At 45.7% G+C, this 18588-nt stretch overlaps 1 protein-coding gene across 4 annotated transcripts in view; it reads right to left on the reverse strand.

Moving 5' to 3' along the window:
- Positions 1-16082, reverse strand: part of RASGEF1C (RasGEF domain family member 1C) — a 71268-nt gene extending 55186 nt beyond the window's left edge. Inside the window, exon 1 of one of the 4 annotated variants that reach the window (XR_013776158.1) lies at positions 15866-16069. The gene's annotated coding sequence lies outside the window, so the exon portion shown is untranslated. Of the gene's footprint in view, positions 1-13750; positions 13767-15496; positions 15607-15865 lie in introns of those variants that run through there. The other 3 variants (XM_079320204.1, XM_079320201.1, XM_079320202.1) reach the window with 3 other exon arrangements.
- Positions 16083-18588: the final 2506 nt, after the last annotated feature.

The raw sequence follows: 18588 nt of genomic DNA on the forward strand, positions 1-18588 counted from the left end.
ACAGGGTTCCCTCAAACTCATTTCTGTGTGAACATCAGCTTCATTTTCAGAAAGCGCAGCTCATTTTGATCCCTCTGAGTAATTCCACTGATTGGAGCCACCAGTAGATTGCTCTGTGGCTCATTGATTGAGCTCAATGTGAATAATTGCATTACTGAAATAGATTGGCTCAGGAACCACTGAAGATAAGTCAGAGCAGGCAGGGGTTGCAGAAGCAGTGCACCCACCTGCACAAGGGCCACCCTGGCACCGGGAGGACAGGAGCACAGAGCTGACCTGCAGAAGGGCAGCAGCTTGCTGTTCTTCCCCAGGGCTGTGGCACTCCCAGCGGATGGGCCACTCCACAGCCATGCCCCAGCCATGGATTTAGTATGCATGACAGTGCTCCTGAGGGCAGTGCCTACACAGAGCAGTGCTAAACATGCTGACAAAGGCAAGGGGAGTGACCTGGAAATGACAAAGTGAAGCAAGGGAAGGAGCAAAGAGGAGGTGGCTGAGGAGGAAGGTCTGCGTGGTTATTTCAGAGCCCGCTGAGGAGAGGCCACGAGCTTTGGCTGACACTGTTGGTGCAGTGCAGGCACTGCTGGATGTCTCTGCTGTGGGCAAAGCTCTGTGTATTGGCAGCCAGAAGATTAATCTTGTACTTTTCAGAAGTGGTGGGGGCTACACACAGAAGAAAAAAAATAGCTACTTTAGTTTTACATCACGTAGAATATTATGTTGAACGGCAGAGACGCAGTGTCCTGAGCACAGTCCCAGCTTCTGGCAGCAAGCACTGAGCTGCCACACAACTCTGAGCAGCTTAAACTGTAATTCTCAAAGCTGAGGTCCCTTTTTCATAACAAGAAACAGCAGAAAAATTACCTTTAATATGCAGAAGGAATAATTTGTAAAATTAAAGATGAATTCTAAAAAAACGAAAGAGCTACTTTTTTATGATAGATGAGGTTTTAAACACTACATGAGAGAAGAGACTTCCCTTAAATAGATGCTAGTTAATTAATGAGATTTGGTAAATGAGTGCATTTCCTGTGCAACAAACTACAGGCTTCCACTTCCAAAGTACATTATGTTAAATTGGACAAAGGCCCATTATTCTGCAATAAAAGATTGCTCACTGGAGGGTTCACACTAAAGTATTCCAAGAATATCTTCATCCAGGAATACTAGCAGTTTTGAATTTGCACACAGAAACCCAGCAATCCTTAAAAATACCAATACCTCTTACAGGAGCTGGTACATTCAAAGATTCAGCACTTAGTAGTAAAAAACCCCAAAGTAGCTCAGCCTATTGGTTATACAAAAGCTCAGGAGACAGGGATGAGCTGCCTCCTGTGACCAGAAGGCTCCTGGGGCAGGTTTATGCTCTGCAGTATAAAGCAATGAACTGGCTGCATACCCTGCACTGCACAGAAATCACATCTCCCACACTGTCAGTACCTGGGGGCCACTGTGCACTTTCATGTGAGCAATGAGCCACAGTGTGAGCTGGTTTGGATGGAGTTAACAATGTTTGTGCAGCGTGCCCACTGCAGGGTATGGACAGAGCAGGCATCCCTAGCACTGTGCAGAAATCCACAGGGGCCTTGGACACCAACAACAAGTGAGTGAGTGCACAGCTTAAGCAAACAGAAGTGGTGGAGACCACTAATGGATACCTGCTCCCACTTCAGTCTGGAGCACACAGACATGTCAGCTTTCTACCACAGTCCCTCAGACACCCTACAGCTGCTGAGAGAGGGCAGGGGAATCACTAACATGGTAAATGGCAGACAGAGCAGTCACAAGAGCAGTGTGGGTTATCAGGTCTCTGCCCAGCTCTACCTGTAACATTCCCAAAGCCACTTCCTCCAAATTCCTCCTAAAAGTTTACCAACAGAAAGCTTTACACCTACAGAGTGCTCAGCCCAGCTGAGGGGATGCTCACCAGTGCTGCACACAGTGGACTCCAAGGCAGCTGAGGCATTTGGGATGGACCACACAAATCCAGGTGTTCAGCCCCCAGGCCAGCTGATTATGCCCCTTAGCAGACCATGTGCCACTGATAGAGAAAGACTATTTGATTTGTTTTATGGAATAATAAGCACCAACCTAGCCTCCTCAGGAACATCTCTGAGCACTCTCACTGCAAACAAAGTCAATTCACCAGGATGCCCAACTCCTGACTTTCATTATGAAAAATTATTCACAGCAAGGGAGTAACTTCAGCAGTGTACAAATTCCTGTCATTATAAATATTTTCATATCATTACTTTTTTTCTCTTACACCTGTGGAGTCTCAGACCACACCGATTTCTTCACCAGTGCAAAGTTTTACCCAGAGAGAGGACAGTCTTCAACTACCTGGAACACAGAGCAGAACTCACAAGGATCCTCTTGAGACTTTTAGAAAGAATTATTAAGAATATTTTACAGCATTTTCAGTGATTTTTCCCGTTTCCCAAAATACATTTTCCTTTCCTACCAGAAGACCTATCTCTGCACACACTCCACTTTCAGTATAATCAATATATTGATAAAGAAGGGAATGCCTTGCCATACATCTTTTTACTGCTGAATTCTCCCTATGGATGTTTGAGCTAAGTCCATTCTAAACCCTTAACTGTATTTCTGTACCAATGATTTCCAATTCAAAGGCTTTGCTTTGTCAATTACACACATGCATGCACACACCTACATGTGCATCTTCTGTTAATACTTTAAGCAATACTTGAATTCTTTAATATTCTCTTCAAGGCCTTTTACAATTTTCCCCACAATGCTATTTAGACTAGAAATTAACCCCCCTGAAACACCACTGCTACCTAATGCTCTTACAGTAGCACTCAGAGACAGGACAATGTGACAGAAACACACATTCACATCCTCACTTGCAGGTATGAAGTCCTGGCTTGCCCATAACCATGTTTTTGTTCACTTATAGGGATAAAAACCCTTAGTTATTCCCAATTCTGCTTGCCCTCCTCTGTTTTGGTAGTTCAGAGCAGGAGTGCTGAGTCATGTGGGCAGAATCCTCACTCCTTCAGGGATGTTTGGCATGGCCAAACATCAGTTAACACTTACAGAAGGACCTGGGCTGTACAGCATGTAGGGATGCTAGAAAAGCTGGGACACATCATTCCCCTCACCTCTCTTAAGAAGCCAGGCCCTGAAATGGCAGAAGGAGAACCACTTTCCATTTCCAGGGCTGGTTTCATGCTGCCAGCCACACCAACACATGGATGTGGGCAGGAGATTAACCTGTCACAGACAGGACACAGCTGAAGTCTGCAAAGGGCTTATCCTCCCTGCAGCTCATGCTAAGATAGCTGGGGAAACTCCAGAAGAGGAGACTCAAGCGCAAAGACATTGCTCAGAACCTCAATTTACAGCCAGCCTTCCAGGGAGCAACTTCTGTACCCATGAAGTCTGCAGGAACAAATTGGTTCTCACCTGTAAAAACCAAGAGTAGAAACTCTCCCTTCCACAAGACATGGCTGCCCAGCTGTTCCTGCTGATAGCAAATGTTTGACTCAGGGTGGATTTTAAATTGAAGTTCAACTGCAATGACCTGTTTGGAAAAGTATTTCCTAATGCATTTTTGTCTGTTGGGAAAAATGTACATTCCTGCTTAAGAACTGAGACTTTACTGATCAAAGGAACTGGAACTTCTATACTACACAAAACATGACAAATCAAAATACACTTTTCCTATTATGAGCATGAATACATAAACATGATAGAACAGACACTCAAGTCACATACTAAGCATTTTTCAGTGGTTTGGGAGAGAAAAGAAATACAAAATGTGAAGTTAATATTCCTCCTGGAATGAGATTAAAGATATTATTTTACGCCCTACTTGAAACATCATAGTAATTTTCATCTGCACTAATAAAAATAAATCAGCTGTTGATCTTCCATGCATTACAATTACCATTTCATGCAACAGTCACAATGCTTCTGAGATGCATTTGCCTTTTGGAATTCCTGCCACAAATAGAGCTGAATTCAGGGACTGCCGAGTGCACAGATTTATTACATCAATTATTTGATGACATTGTCATGTACAAAATGCAATGTAGGCAGCTAGAGAAAAGCATCCAGAGAAAAGCATCCAACCCTAAGTGAAGACTTTTGAGAAGAAAATAATTAGAACTGAACAACTGAGAAAAGAAAAAGCCATCTTGCACAGTACCAACTGTTGGGTGACCAGCAGAGCCCTGTTTGGAGCACACTCATCACCCAGACAGGAATTAATGAGTTTCCAAGCAGCCCCCCTTGCCTGCAGCTCAGCCTCTTGCAAAGATGCTCATTTGGAGACAGGACACAACTTGCTGTTAGACAGGAGAAGTTCAATATTCATTAACCAAAAGAGCCCCCACTTTGTGCTGCTGCTGCCTGCAGTACAAATACCCACCCACAGGTTTTATTATCCTGTCACTCACTGTCCAGGAATGCTGAGCCTCAAATGCAGCAACACTCCCAGCCCTCAGCTGGGAACCTACAACTGCTCTTTGAGCAATTCAAACAGAAAATGCAGGAAACACAAAAGGTTTAATCTCAAATTTGCATATAGCAATGTATCCTCGCAATAGTTCACTGCTAGAAAGAGAGGTACATGAAAAGGGAAATGGAAGCAGGCAGCTGCACATTGAGAGATTTACACCAGTCCCTCCCAGGAAGCCTAGGGAAGCTTGCAAGCACACGCTTTCCTTTTACAACCCAGGACAGTAATACATTCAACTGTGCTAAAGCAAAAGTGTCAGGCACAGAGATTTAAGGAGATAATACAGTGAAGGCTCAGGGACTAGATAAAAATCATAAAAAGATGCAAGCAAAAGCTGCTTCTTGCTCACTCTTTACTATCAGTTGTCCCTGTTGTATTGGATGGGGAAGGCAGAGCACATCAGCTCCAGCAGGAAGGGTGGCTGGGTTAACCTTCTCCTCAGCTGCCTAAATCCAAACCCAGCTTGTCCCTGAGCACCCCAGCTCTTCTGGCTCAAAAACCCCAACTCTGGTCCCAGTGCAAACATCTGCACCCAGCAGTACAGGGCACCAGAGGTACACAGGGGTTCAACCTGCTCCAGCCAGCACTGGCAGGTGGAAGTTGCTTTACAGGCTGAGCACAGCCTTGGATTCTGCTGTATCTGCTGAGCTCTGCAGCATGTCTTGGCAACACACAGGTTATCCAAGAAGATTAATAAAGACATGGCTAAGAAATGCCGTGGTATAGTAGAGACCCAACAGCACACAAGCTGTCAAAAAAAAAAAAACAAACAAACCCAAAACAACCACCCTGCTTTCAAATTTCTGGGGCCCATACAGAAAAGATCCTCATGGGCATCTGCTTGGTGCCTGTAAGCACTTGGTCCACAGGTCACACTGGGAAAACCCAGCAAACTAGGAAGCCCCAGAGCCATCCATCCTTGCAGCAGCACACAGGCTGAGGCTCCCCCAGGGCTGGTCACACACTCCTGCCCCTGCTGGGAGCCTGCAAATGCTCTCCTGAGGACACTGCTTTGCCAAACAGGCTCGTCACTGTCTTCCAAATAACTCACAGGAATGTCTTGCATTTTTCAAGCAGTGCCATGAAACATGGGGCTGTACATGCCACAAACACTGACATATTTCACTAATACAATCCAGCAGCAGCATATGGGGAGTATTTATACAGGCCTTTATTATTTTTTATGAAAGGTAAACGACCCTCTCGGAGACACGGTGACTTGTGCTGGCAGCATCTTTGTTTTTAGGAAAATAATACCAATGGGGAGGGTTGGAGGCTTTGAAAATCTAATCCATGGGTGCAAATTCCTCTAGTCCTGTTACAGGAAAAAATCCAAGCATTGTCTTCTTCTCGTGTTTTTATTGTTAGTCATTTTACAAGCTGGTCTTATTAAACTTGATACTCAGTGCGGTAATTAGTAAAAGTAAAAAGGTAGATATAAATAAAATTCAGATATTTACTCTAATTAAGTCTTCTTAAATGTTATTTTACTAGTTGGGGTGGAGCAATTTTGTCATGATTGAACTGCTGAGGAACAATTAAGTAGAATGCAGCTTTAATTCCTTCCTAATCTCCTGACAAAAGCCAACACATTCATACTCAAATTGGTGTGAGAGAAACCAAAACTAATCAGAACAATGTGACACTAGCATGTGTTCTCACCTGGTGAAAAGCTGAGCTGGGATGGGATGGAAACCTCAACTCTTGAGCTTTAATTGGTGGCAGCAGTGCCGGGTCTGTGTGCCTCGCTCACCCTCCCGAGGAAGGGCAGGGGCAAGGTGTGGCCCAAAGGATGAGCGATGCTCAACCCGTGGGACCAGCCTGGCTTTTGGGGTGCCAGCACCTCACTCTTGTGCTCTGACCTGTCACACAGCAGCCACTGGGCAAGTCCAGAATCTCACCGTCCCTGTTTCTGTCTAACACAAGTGGAAAAATCAGCCTGTGTCCAATATAGAAGGACGCTTTGATAAATGCAGTAATTATCACCAGACCACCCCACCCAGCAGGCAAGAAAATAAAGGCCATTTATTTGTCCACCTAGTTATAAAACTACTACCAGAAAGCTCTGCAAATCAAGCCCCTGGAATTTGATTTTAATTAAATCAATGAGAATTATATCATTAATTCATCAGGAAGCTTAAAACTAACAGGAAATTGTTTATATCGACTACAAACTCCTTCCATGGAGTATCCCCGCTATGGAACAGCCCAGCTGCACCTCTGCCGCTCCATTTGTCATCTCAATGCACCATTTGTTCCTCCGAACACAGATCATCTTACACAAAGCAGTTGTCAGGCTTCTTCCAGTCCCTACCATCTCAGGCACTTTGCACATTCCTCTCCACACGTGCCCATAAAAATCATTTGCCATAAGAGCTTTTAAATGGGGCTTGTCAGAACATCAAGATGGAAGGTGTGCAGGACAGAATCTCTGGTTTCTTGTGGTCTTTGCTGAAACACCCAAACACGAAGCCTGCTACCAACAGGCTTTTCTTTCCACAAAGAAACCCTGAGATGTGGTTGTAAAGAAGAATCCTGAGGGGAGGGAAGGGAGACACAACAATTTTAGAAAGAAACCTCACACATGTAAAAGCCTACAAAGACTAAAACCTGGATACGTGTAACAGAAATGATCAGGAAGTGATTTAAGGCAATTTGGAAATACTGTTTCGGTGGCTGGTTAAACACCTCTAGCATACAAATAGTTAGCAGGCTATTTACAGTTAAATGGAAAAAGTTTCGACTTTCCCCAACCCACAGTCTATTCTCAATGAGGAACATAAATTTTGAGCAACTCCAACAGACACGAAGAAGTCAGTGGCTTTATCTCAATTTAAGTGATTTCAGGAAACTTAAGCAATACTCTCAATCTCAAAGACACTCAAACCCTGCTAGACCCGCTATTGTGTAGACGGCAATTGCTGATTTATTGGCTGCAAAGTGCTGTGGATCAAGCCTTAGTATTTGCTAATATCTCTCCTGGAATTGGCCCTTAATGGCCCAATTCAACTGCTATTAGCGAAAAAGGAACAACGCCCATTCTCTTCAATAGAGTTGGATGAAGTTGGATCAGCAGCTGAACTGGAAAAATAAAACATTTGGACCAATTAGTCTACTGCTAAGATATTTAGCACACATTTTATCTGATATGAAAACTTCAAGGAAATTATACTACAGATTCCAGATTAAAAATAAAAGTACTGAAAAGGGGGAAATCCACCTCTCATTCCCTTGGGTGCAATTCAGAGGCAATCCTGGTGAAACCAGGGCAGCTCCAGGAGCATAAATACGAAGTGACAGGGAAATACAGCCTACTATTCACATCACATATTCCATGGTTCTTCCTATTTCACAGTAATACACCAAGTTAAGCTGCTTATTAGATGGGCACGTTCTCCTAACCGCAGCCAGGCTTGTATGTTATGTTGGGCTTGCCATCAGTACTGACCGCCCTTAAATCATAATTCTGCTGTCATTTGTGGTTCCACCTCAGAAGATCCTTGCTTTAATACACAAATGGGATGGCTGTTAGCACTGCTGCAGCCCACAAGAGAGGCATGTGAGTAATGCCACGAGAGGGACTCCCCATAACCACCCGTTTATACAACACTCCTGTAGATTTTCCTGACAATCTATACTTTCAAATGCTTCTGTTGGCCTACAGGATGTTGTGGCATATGCTTCCAAACCCCACAGCACACCCATTAGCAAATAATGATCTTCCTAAAATGACCTAATAACAGCTAATAACTGCCATAGAGCATAAAAAGGCTGTGGTACAGAAGGTCTTTTATGGAATGAAAAAACTGCCAAACTTTAATAGTAGAATCACTAATGGACACAGAGTCCTCATGTGATCGATTTACTTTTTGGAAATGCCTGGTATCAGATAATGAAATTATCTCACTAAACACAAACAAACCCCAAACCAGCCCTTTCAAACAGCACACTGCAGTCTGGCAGCTCATGAATGAAACACTCCGTAGGTGTTTGTGTACATTTATAATTTACTACACCACATTAAGAAATAAGACAACTGCAAACGACGAGCTCTCCCAGCTGTGTACACTATGCAATGATACCTTCCACCAGGGCTCAGCCAGCCTTGCTACCAACCTTCCAGCTGGGAGATAGACAGAAGGATCCAAAGGATCCAAATCAGTTCCAGCAACTGAGTAGCAAACGGCAGCAACTCTGCCTTCACAAAGTTCTGAAGCAATACACACTGAAATGCTGTTTAGCATGTGCACATGTCAGGAGCAGAAGCACAAATCTCACCCCTGATACAGAGCATCACACCTGCTCCAGACCTGCTTTCATCCTGCACCCCAAACGTATAAAATCACTGCTAATCTCACACAGAGGCAGATATCCATATCTGGCAGCTCATGTAGGAACCAGGACCAGCCCTTCTGGAACAAAGCAGCAAACTCAGCCAGTTACACACCTAGCTTTACACATGTTCCCAGCTCAGAGAGAAATCTCCAGGTGCAGTTTTCAGCACGTAACTAACCCTATGAAACACAGCAAGACAGCCTTTTCTTTATGTCCTCACCAGGAGAGGACTGAATGTAACCACATGGAAGTGTCTCACAGGACATTTTCAACACCACTTTCACCTGCTCTTGATCTTTCTACCTGAATGTCTCTATTGGACTCACTGTTTGCAGTTGCACCTGTAACCCCAGTGAATTATTCCATGCTGGCTCATGCTGATGGCTGAATCATAACTGCAACCCCAAAATCTTTCTGCACACCTGGATAAAGAGGCTCTGCAGAGTTTCAGTTCCATGAACAAGTTGACAGATTTTGAATGAAGTAATGGAAAAGATAGAAAATCTCCACAGTTATCTTTTCTCTCTGAAGATCCACTGACTACACTCAGCATCTTGTCTGTGTTCCAGTTTCAGTACAGCTGAAGTCTCCTGGCAGCAATCCAGGGACAGCCATGGGTCCCTGATGCTTTCAGAGGGCACCTTCTCCAGTCCACAGGTCACAGCAGGGAACTGTCTGAAGACATTCCTTGCCCAGCTTCCATACCCCAGCACGATCCCCTTTCCTACACCCCGAGTTCCAGCCCTGCAGAAAGCATCAGGCCTTTGACAGCAACCTCCTGCACTTGTGGCTTTCTCTTCTATTTGCTTTGAAGCTGTGGAAGGTGATCCCTGAGCCAGGTGACCAGGCTGACATGGTGTAGGGTGTTTATACACATGCACTGGAACAGCCGACACGTACACGTTCAAAACTGCTGTAATCAGGAAATGAGCCATGAAATGTGTAAGCGGCGGCACATTAATAATCTGTTTTATAGCTTAAATTAGAATCTTTGGAATTTCACAGCCAGACACTTTTAAATAGGTCAAAAATGCAGTAATCACACTTAATGATCACACTGTGATGTGCACCGCATCAGAGCTGGGAGTGAGGAAACCTGAGCAGAATGGATATGAACTACTGGCACACTCAAAAAAGGAATTTAATGAACCTCAAGAACAAAACACATAACTCAGGCACCAAGTTTTTTATCTTTTGATCCTGCTCTTCAGAAATGAGGTGTGAGATTTCATGTGATCACAGACAACAAATGCTGTTCTCTGTATTTTCCTTTTAGTTAGCACTGCAGATTAGCAAAGGATTTGACCACTTACAAATAGTGAGAATGTAGTGATGTTAACAAGGCCTTCCCCACCTGAGAAACACCATTTGCTATCACCCACACACATCACCTCCAGTGCACTGACTTAGAACACATTCCTGGGTATCAGCATTTGGGTTTCTTTTAAAGAAAAGAACAAGAATTCACAGATCAATCTCAGTAACGTTTTAGTCTCCAAACCAGGGAAACCCTTCACAACTTTGCTAAATTTAGACAGTTGCTTAGGTTCTCTCTACATAAACTTGATTTCAGGTACAATAAACCTGATGGAAAAACCGAATAACGAATGAGAATTTCATCAAAAGAAGCAGTCATTGACTAATTAATCCTGTCCTGTCAAGCTACTGAGGCATAACCAAAAAGGCAAACTAGAAAAAAAAAAATCAGCTATATTCTGTGAAAACAAAGTCAATGTTTATCTACTGCAAAAGTACAAAGTCAGCAGGGGAGACTGCTTGGAAGCTTGTAAGAAAGCAGCAGAGAAATGTTTTTTTGGTTTTTTTTTTTTCCTCCAGTCAAACTGGGCTTCTTCTAAAAAACAAAGCAAGGCAAAAGATGAAAGGCCTTCTCTTCTGAAGCCAAAGATGAAGAATACAAAGAATATTAATGACTAACAAGTCTGTCTGTAAATGCCATGAGCTTAACTGTAGAAGGGACTAAAAGGAAGAACAGTACTGCTATTAAGTAATAAGTTTCTGATCTAACGAGCAGTGATGAAGGCTGATTGGGTCATTTATGGAAGGGAACATTAGTTCAGAAGAACACAGATTCCCTACAGAAGATAAAAGGAAAAAAAAAAAAAAAAAAAAAGAATATTGTTATATACATGCAAAAGCTCAGGATGGTTCATTCACCCAGCACATAAAGGTAGTAAATTCCCAATTAGGGCTTGTCTGTCCCTCACATGTTTGTGTGTACAGGTACAGCAGATGGCTATCTTGTGGAAAACTTGAGAATCGGTGCAAATTTGTCACCAGTCTTATGTTACAGGACACTAAATTTTGATTACATTTCCTAAAGGAAAAATTCAAAAAACACAGCAAAGCCTTGTTACTGGGCCCAGCATAAGAGGCTGCCTGGCCACCAGTTTCCCAATGTCCTGGAATCCTGCAGTGGTCCAGGGACAAGGGAGGGAGGCACTGGCATCTCACCTCTGCACAGGCACAGAAAGACCAGAGCAAAGCCTGCCCTTCCATGTTTGCAGTTCGCCCATTACCTTTCAAAAAATTCTTCTTATTTAAGCAAGTGAAACACAATAAAACCAGTAAGAAGAAAAACAATCTCAGAGCCAAAGTGACACCACGCCAACTTCAGATTTGGAAACTGATTCATTTGCCAGCTCATAGGCACACACACCTAGTGTGTCTATATTTATATGCATGGACTCGGGCTCCCTGCTTGGTAGAGGCACTCTGAGAATTTTTAAATCAGCAAGAAATCAAGAATCACTGTACTTAGAGAGGATGGAAAAATTCTCTTTTCTCTAAGCTCAGAATAGAGGAATCTTGACGCTCTGCCTGTAGCATCCAGCAAGGCTGAGAGCCAGCATGGACACACAATTCACTCTGAGATTCCTTCCCTTAACAGGCCACTGCTCACTCCTGCAGACAGGCTGTATTTTGTATTGCAGCCTGATCCAGCAGATGATATAAGAAGCTTCTGTGTCAGGATGGAAATCTGGGAAGCATTCTGACAGTGTGAGAGATGGCAAGTTGAACCCAGTACTGTCAGAGAGCTGTGCTGCTGCCCCTTCCTGGGCTGGGAATTCTGAGCCCCATGTTCAGTGCCCAGCTTTGGCCATAACCCACAGTGGTCTCAGGAGATCACCAAACTCTCCCAGCATCTCCTTATGGAAAAGGGGGATAACACGTTTCAGCAGCATCACAAAGGTTTGTTAATGCTTGTAAGCACTTTGTAGATAAGCAACATCAAGACAGCAGTTAGCAGAGGGATTTGGGGCACAGACAGACATAAATCCAAAGCATTTATATCATATACTTCTTTTAGACAAGTATAGCAGCAGATCAGCTCCCTGCATTTAGTGGTTGTGGGCTCCATCCTCTCAACAGGCTGAGCACTCTGCCTTTGATCCCAAAAATGAGTCCACGGAGAATATTCACATATTTAATGTTAATCATATGCTTAAATTCTCTGAATCTATAAAGAGAGTAAAAGAGAAAAGTGTTCCCCAGCTCCAAAACAAACACAAATTCCCAGAAGTTATATTTAGGACATGAGCAAACATTTGGCCAGCAAAGGAAAAGCCTTCACTATACACCTGCTAACCTTCTGCATCTCTGCAGGTGGGAAAAGTGTCCCGAGTGAGTTTGCTTAGACAAAACCTTTCTAAAATAACCAGCATGCTGATATTTGAAAGTGATGTTCTTACACAGGCAGAGAAGTCCTTGAGCAAGGAAATCAGAAAACAGAAGAAATGAAGTTTATTAAGAAATCTACCAGAGTGATTTGAACTTCTGACTAGGAATTTATAGTTGCAAATGAATAGTAATTTATTAATTGTCTACTGTGAGAGAAGAGACTTTTCTCAGTGGACAGGCACTGTCACCCAGTCCTCACAAATTCCATATGCCTTCAGCAGCACCTAGAAAGCATCTTCTCATAGCTCTGCATCAGATAGGAACAATACTGAGCAAAAGGAAAGGAACCCCCTTAAAGCCTTGTTCATTTTCAGCACATGCTGCTCTCTCATCCTCACTATCTGAAACATCTAACTCAATTTACATCCTGCTAAACTCATGGGCTAGCTAACAGCTTAGGGCTACCAGTCTGCTAAATCACCTGGCCAGAGTGTCCAGGAGTGTCTGCTCTTGCACCAACCCCACCTTGACCCAGGTGATCTTGAGCCTTTCCTGCTGGATCAGGTGTGTGGAGTGAGGACACAGCTCCTCTGGTGCAGGTGAGCTTGGCAGGGCAAGAGCAGGGAGCTGCAGTGTTGGATGCAGCAAACTCCAGCAGTCAGACACTCCTGCAGAGCAGAGCACTTCCAGCTACAACCACAGCTGCAGAATGGACACAGCCCTGGCCAGACAGCAGCTGCAGCATAAACATATAGCTGGCTTCCAGAGATGATTTTCAAAACCCTGTTAAACAAGCATGTATAGCAAGAAAAGCCTCAGGCAACCAAAGGGCCACTATGCAGAGCTTCATTGCTGTAGCAGACCTGTAAACATTATCCAGCTTACTCACAGCAACATCACATTCTGCCAGCCACATGAAAAGGACAAATCACTCTCTCACCAGCATAAATTGTCCAAGAAGTTAAATAAGGCTGCTAATTATTTTTAAGGATTCTTTAAAGAATCCTTTAAGATTACTGTCCTCAAACTAGATTTTAAAATGCTATCAATATTTTCAACTAAACGTCATTAGATGAAATTGACTTGATGGTATAAAAGAACCGTTTCCTTAAGTAATGGCTTTTCAAGAAGCGTGTTGTCTTTTAGCAGTACACAGCACTTTTACCTTAATAAACCAGAGGGAACTGTAGTAGTCACAGAGGATTAACAAGGTGTTTATCTTCCTTGTTTGGCTGAATTAGAACTACACAAAATGCCCTGACTCAAGGAGGCAGAACATATCCCTACCTTCACCTGCCATGAGGGATGGATTACAATGCTGGGTGAGGCTATAAGAAGTCCAAGGGAAGTTAAGACACCACAAGAAATCCTGGTTATATTTCTCCACTTCCTTTGCAAAACACTTTGCTGTCTGTCCCAAGGTTTGCAGACACTACAAAACAACACAAAGTTCATTGCTATTGCAGCTTATCAGCATGACCTGGCAGACCCCACCATTGGGGAAACCCTCTGCAGAGGATTGAAATCCCCAGGGGACAGGGCACCTCCATGACCTTCTTTCACCATTTTCCTGGAGGAAGAAACACTGTCTCCTATGATGGTAAGCTACAAGGCATAACTCCAAGCCTGTGCAGTGTAGGGCATCTCTCACTATAAATTCAGACCTCTTAGACATCTCTGGTGCCTTTGCTTTGTTCAGTGCCACCATTACTATCAACCAGGACTTCATTACCAGGCACTTTCCCCTGGTTAGAGCCTTGACTCTTCCTTTGCTCTACCACTTCTTCGTTGAAGTACACAAAGAGTCAGAGTGTAACAAAGAAATGCACTTCCCACCCTCACTCCTTTAGCCAGTCATCCTCCCCCATCCCTCAAAGGCAGCCCACTCCTTCTCCCATCCCTAACAAAACAATGAGATTAAAAGAGTCCTGGGAAACAGAGCACCAGCAAGGGGCATCTTTCAGTGCTCAGGAGGGCAGACAGCTCCAGGCACAAGGTGCCACTGGCTGCCCCACAGAGCCCAGGTATCTATCCCACAGCAGGAGTCTAACCTGAGCGAGGACTGCTGGAATACACCTACACTTCCAGCTACACTGGCTTGAGAACAATAATTAAATCCCAGTCTAATTTCCTCCTGATCTACAGCTCTAACTCCTTAGTGACTCCCATTAAGCCAATTCCCAACTGTGGTATCACTCTGAGTGTTTGCCTTAAATAAGGAGACCAGGAAGCTACTGAAGCAATAACTATCTTTTTATCTGGAAAATACATTCATAGGAAAGTTCTCATGTGGAATACAACTGCCAGTATTTCAGGTTTCAGTAACATCATATGATGTGCCATCACCACCCTACTCGACACATGGGCAGAGAGCATCAAGTCTAGAGAATACAATCAAACCATAAATGGTGCCTCCTCTGCACTTCTCGTTTTCCTCATCATCTGCCAGTGATGTGCCAGAGGGAGCAGTGCCCAGTGTGGGTCCTCAAACAGCCACCACAACACCCGAGGCTGTGCGATGTCACCCAGGAATACCCCGGGTACTGAAGCCAGCACGGACTGAGGAGGTCTGTGCAGCTGCTCCCGTCCTGCTAATTGGGTACTGTGGACACGCTCACGCCGTAAGCACATCTTTGACATAACACAGCATGACAATTTTTCCAGAGTCACAGAAATGCAGTGCATACAAATAAACCTGAATGCTGAAACCATTTCATTGTTCATAAGAATATGCACGCTGCACCTGTTACGACCAAGGGCACTGTCTGCGCCTTGGAGCTGATTATTTCAGCCTCTAACAAGCCTGTCTGCCTCGGAGGACTGTTAAACTCCAAGAGTTAATAAAGCACAACAAAAATATTTTACAAAAAGAAATCATTACAGAACATACAAGGAGAGATCTTTAAATGCAAGGTAAAGAAAACAATCCTCAAACTGGCATTTTCCTCTCAGCTTCTCACAACTGCTGGATCAATTTAAATCAAATTTAACTGAAACAAAAAAACTCCAAAATTTATATTGGTAAAGTCCTACCCTGAAATAAATGTTCGGGAGCCCAGCTGGATCCCGAGGCCGGGACTCCCGATGGAGAGGCGGGCAGGACGCTGGCGCGGAGCGCTGCCCAAGCCCCGTCCCGGCGGGAGGGAGCAGCGGGCGGCTGCGGCGCTCCCGCAGCCCCGAGGGGAGCCGGAGCCGGGGCCAGAGCCGGAGCCGCCGCAGGGAGCAGGTGGCAGAGCCGGCCCCCTCTGTCCAGCCCCGCCAGCACCGCGGGGCGCCGCGCCGGGGGTGATTCCAGTCGGAGAGAAGGAGACGGAGGAGCGGCAGAGGCGCAGCAGCCGCGGCTGCGGCAGCGCGGGCAGGGCGCGGGCAGGGACGGAGCGGCACTGACCGAGCGGCACTCACCGAGCTACGCGCGGCTGCTGCTGCTGCTGCTGCCCCCGCTGCCGTCCATGGGGGCGGCGGGGGGACGGGAGCCCGCTGCGGGCCACAGCCGCCCCGCGCTCCGCCGCATCTGCCCGGCGCCGCCGCCGCGGAGGAGGAGGATGAGGAGAAGGAGGAGGAAGAGCGGAGCGCGCCGCCCCGGAGCCCCGCACAGCCCGGCCGCAGAGCGCCGCCTGCCCGCCGCGCCGGGATGGGAATGGGATGGGTTAGGATGGGATGGGCTCCCGGCGGCGCGGGGGGGCCCGGCCGCGGGGGCAGGTGCAGCCGCCCGGGGCGGAGGGCGGCGCGGAGCCGGAGCCGGGCGCGGCCCCGGAGCGGCGCAGCTGCCGGAGCGGGGGGCGAGCGGCGGCTGGAAGCGCCTGTGTGTAACGTGGCCGGCGCGAATCCGCCCCGCGAGGGCTTTTAATGAAGTACAGATGTTCCCTAATATAATTATATCGTCCTCCCCCCGATAATTGGCTTTGGCAGCCGCGCCGATCGAATCCCCCCGCGCGGCTGCCGTGCGCTCCCCCGCCCGCAGCGCTGAGCCGGGGCCGCCCCCCACACCGCGCCCGGGACCCCGCACGGCCACGGCCCTGCTCCGGAACCCTGACATTTAATGGGAGCCTTTGGCTCACTGCAGGTGAAGAGAAGTGACAACGCTTATTTGCTTATTTCTTAAAGTGCATGCCGTCAAAGAGCGTGGGCTTGCTTTGTAACTGGGCTGCCCGTAGCCAGGGAGGATGAAACAACGTGGCTGTAGGACAGAAAGGTTATTGCACACATTGGGGAAAGAAGGACGTTTAAACAGGAGCTCAGCAGCAGAAGATGTCCTGGCCAGCTGAGCAGGACCAGCACCCCTGTGCAGCTCCTTTGCTGTACCTGTGCACTCAATGGGCCAGGTGAGCTGCAGATGGTTAAAACACCCCAGTTCTCCCCAGCTTGGCTTTAGGGAAATTGCCAATGAGGACATGCTAACACAAGCCAGATGTGTGGGTGTTTTATGTATCTATGTGGGGAAAAAGGATCAAGCCCACAAATTCATCTTGCAAAGGACAAGCAGCCAACACAAGGTAATGATTTCTAGTCACTACAGGCCCTACACCACACTGCTTTCACCTGGTGACTCAAAGCTGAAACCTAACCATGCCATTCCTGCTGACACCTGGACACTATGAGGTGTGTAAATACTTCAGATAAGCAAGATTAGGGAATTCTTTTAGCCCAGGGTTGCAGAGGGGAGCTGCAGAGAGCTGACACATTTGTACTTCTCTCCTGTCAGCTCAGGCAGTGTCTATGAAGATGGGCAGTCCTGCTTGTTAACACAAAGTGCAGATTGGAAGTCAGCTCCCCCATCCCCAAACTGCTCACTCCTTTTGCCCAGTCCATGGTCATAACCACCAGCTCTTATCAATTTAAGTGGAGGCAAGAGACTACAGTTCTTTCAAGCAATTACAAACTTCTCTGCCTGAGCCCAAAACGATAGTCACAGTCCCATTTCACCAATGGTACCAAGGTGACATCTGTGAACAGAGAATAATTTTGGACCTATGGAAAGGATAAAGGGGTGGCTCTACACAGAGTCTGGAGCTACATCAATGTTAATCCTCGTCTCAGCATGAGGAGCTCTGCCTTTGCCTCAGCAGGAACAGTAAAATTATCCTTGTTTTCAAACTTTTGCTCTGCAGATTTCTGAGGGACCAAAACAGACAGAGGCTTTCACAAGCTGGGCAGAACATGGAGCATCCTTGGTTTCCATTCAGCTGGGCCTCTTTGGGATTTTGCTCACCCTGTAATATACCCATGGCTGCTCAGGAGACAGAGAATCCAACACAGTCACAGAGATGTTAAGAGAAGTTGGTGTTCCAGACACTATTTTTGGTGCCTGCTTTTTGTTCTTCACTCATTTCTGTTCCCAGAGGTGAAGACATGGGGAAGGTGTAGCTTTAGAGGCAGCTGTGTGTATTCCCTGAGATCAGATGCCTTTGCAGTGGATGGCTTAGGAGGCAGGATGAAGACAAAGAAACAAAGCAATCTTTTCCTCCAGTTGCACTTCAGCCATAGTAGGATATAAATATAGAAGAGGTGGTGGAAACACAAAAGCAATGCAACCTGGAACAACATGACTTGAAACAGAGGACAAGCAACCTGACAGACTGACTCTGCAATTTCTCTTTCAAGCTCTTTTCTTTAAATGTTTTTTTGTTTTGTTTTAAAAACCAGCCCATCATAATTACAGGCTCTCATTTAGACTTCCCAATCTTCCTTTAAAACCAACACAGAAATTACTTCAGAGAACTACCTAGTTTAGTTTTCCCTGAAGGGCAGGAGAACATTCACCTTAAACAGAGGAGCTCTCCAGTGAAGGTACAAGCAAACTCTCACACTTACCTTATCCTTGCTTTTCTTATGCTTCATGACCAACCTCTCAGCAGGAGCCTTCTGCTCCCCCCAGTTCTACAGATAAGTATTTTCTCTCACTGAGTGAGTTTCTCTGCCTTCTTTCCAGGTGTTGAGCTGATAAGTGTGATTTCCAAGGATCAACTCTGTCAAAGAGAGGAGGAACTTACTCCTCTTCGACCTCTCTTATATTTCCTGTCCTCCACCCATTATTAAAGGTTCAGATCTGGCTCCAGCTTGCTCCTCAGATATTCCAGGGTAATCTTCTTCAGGCTTTGCCCTTTTCAGTGTACTTTTTGTTTCTG

Source organism: Erithacus rubecula (assembly GCF_903797595.1).
Source record: "Erithacus rubecula genome assembly, chromosome: 16".
Lineage (NCBI taxonomy): Eukaryota > Metazoa > Chordata > Aves > Passeriformes > Muscicapidae > Erithacus > Erithacus rubecula.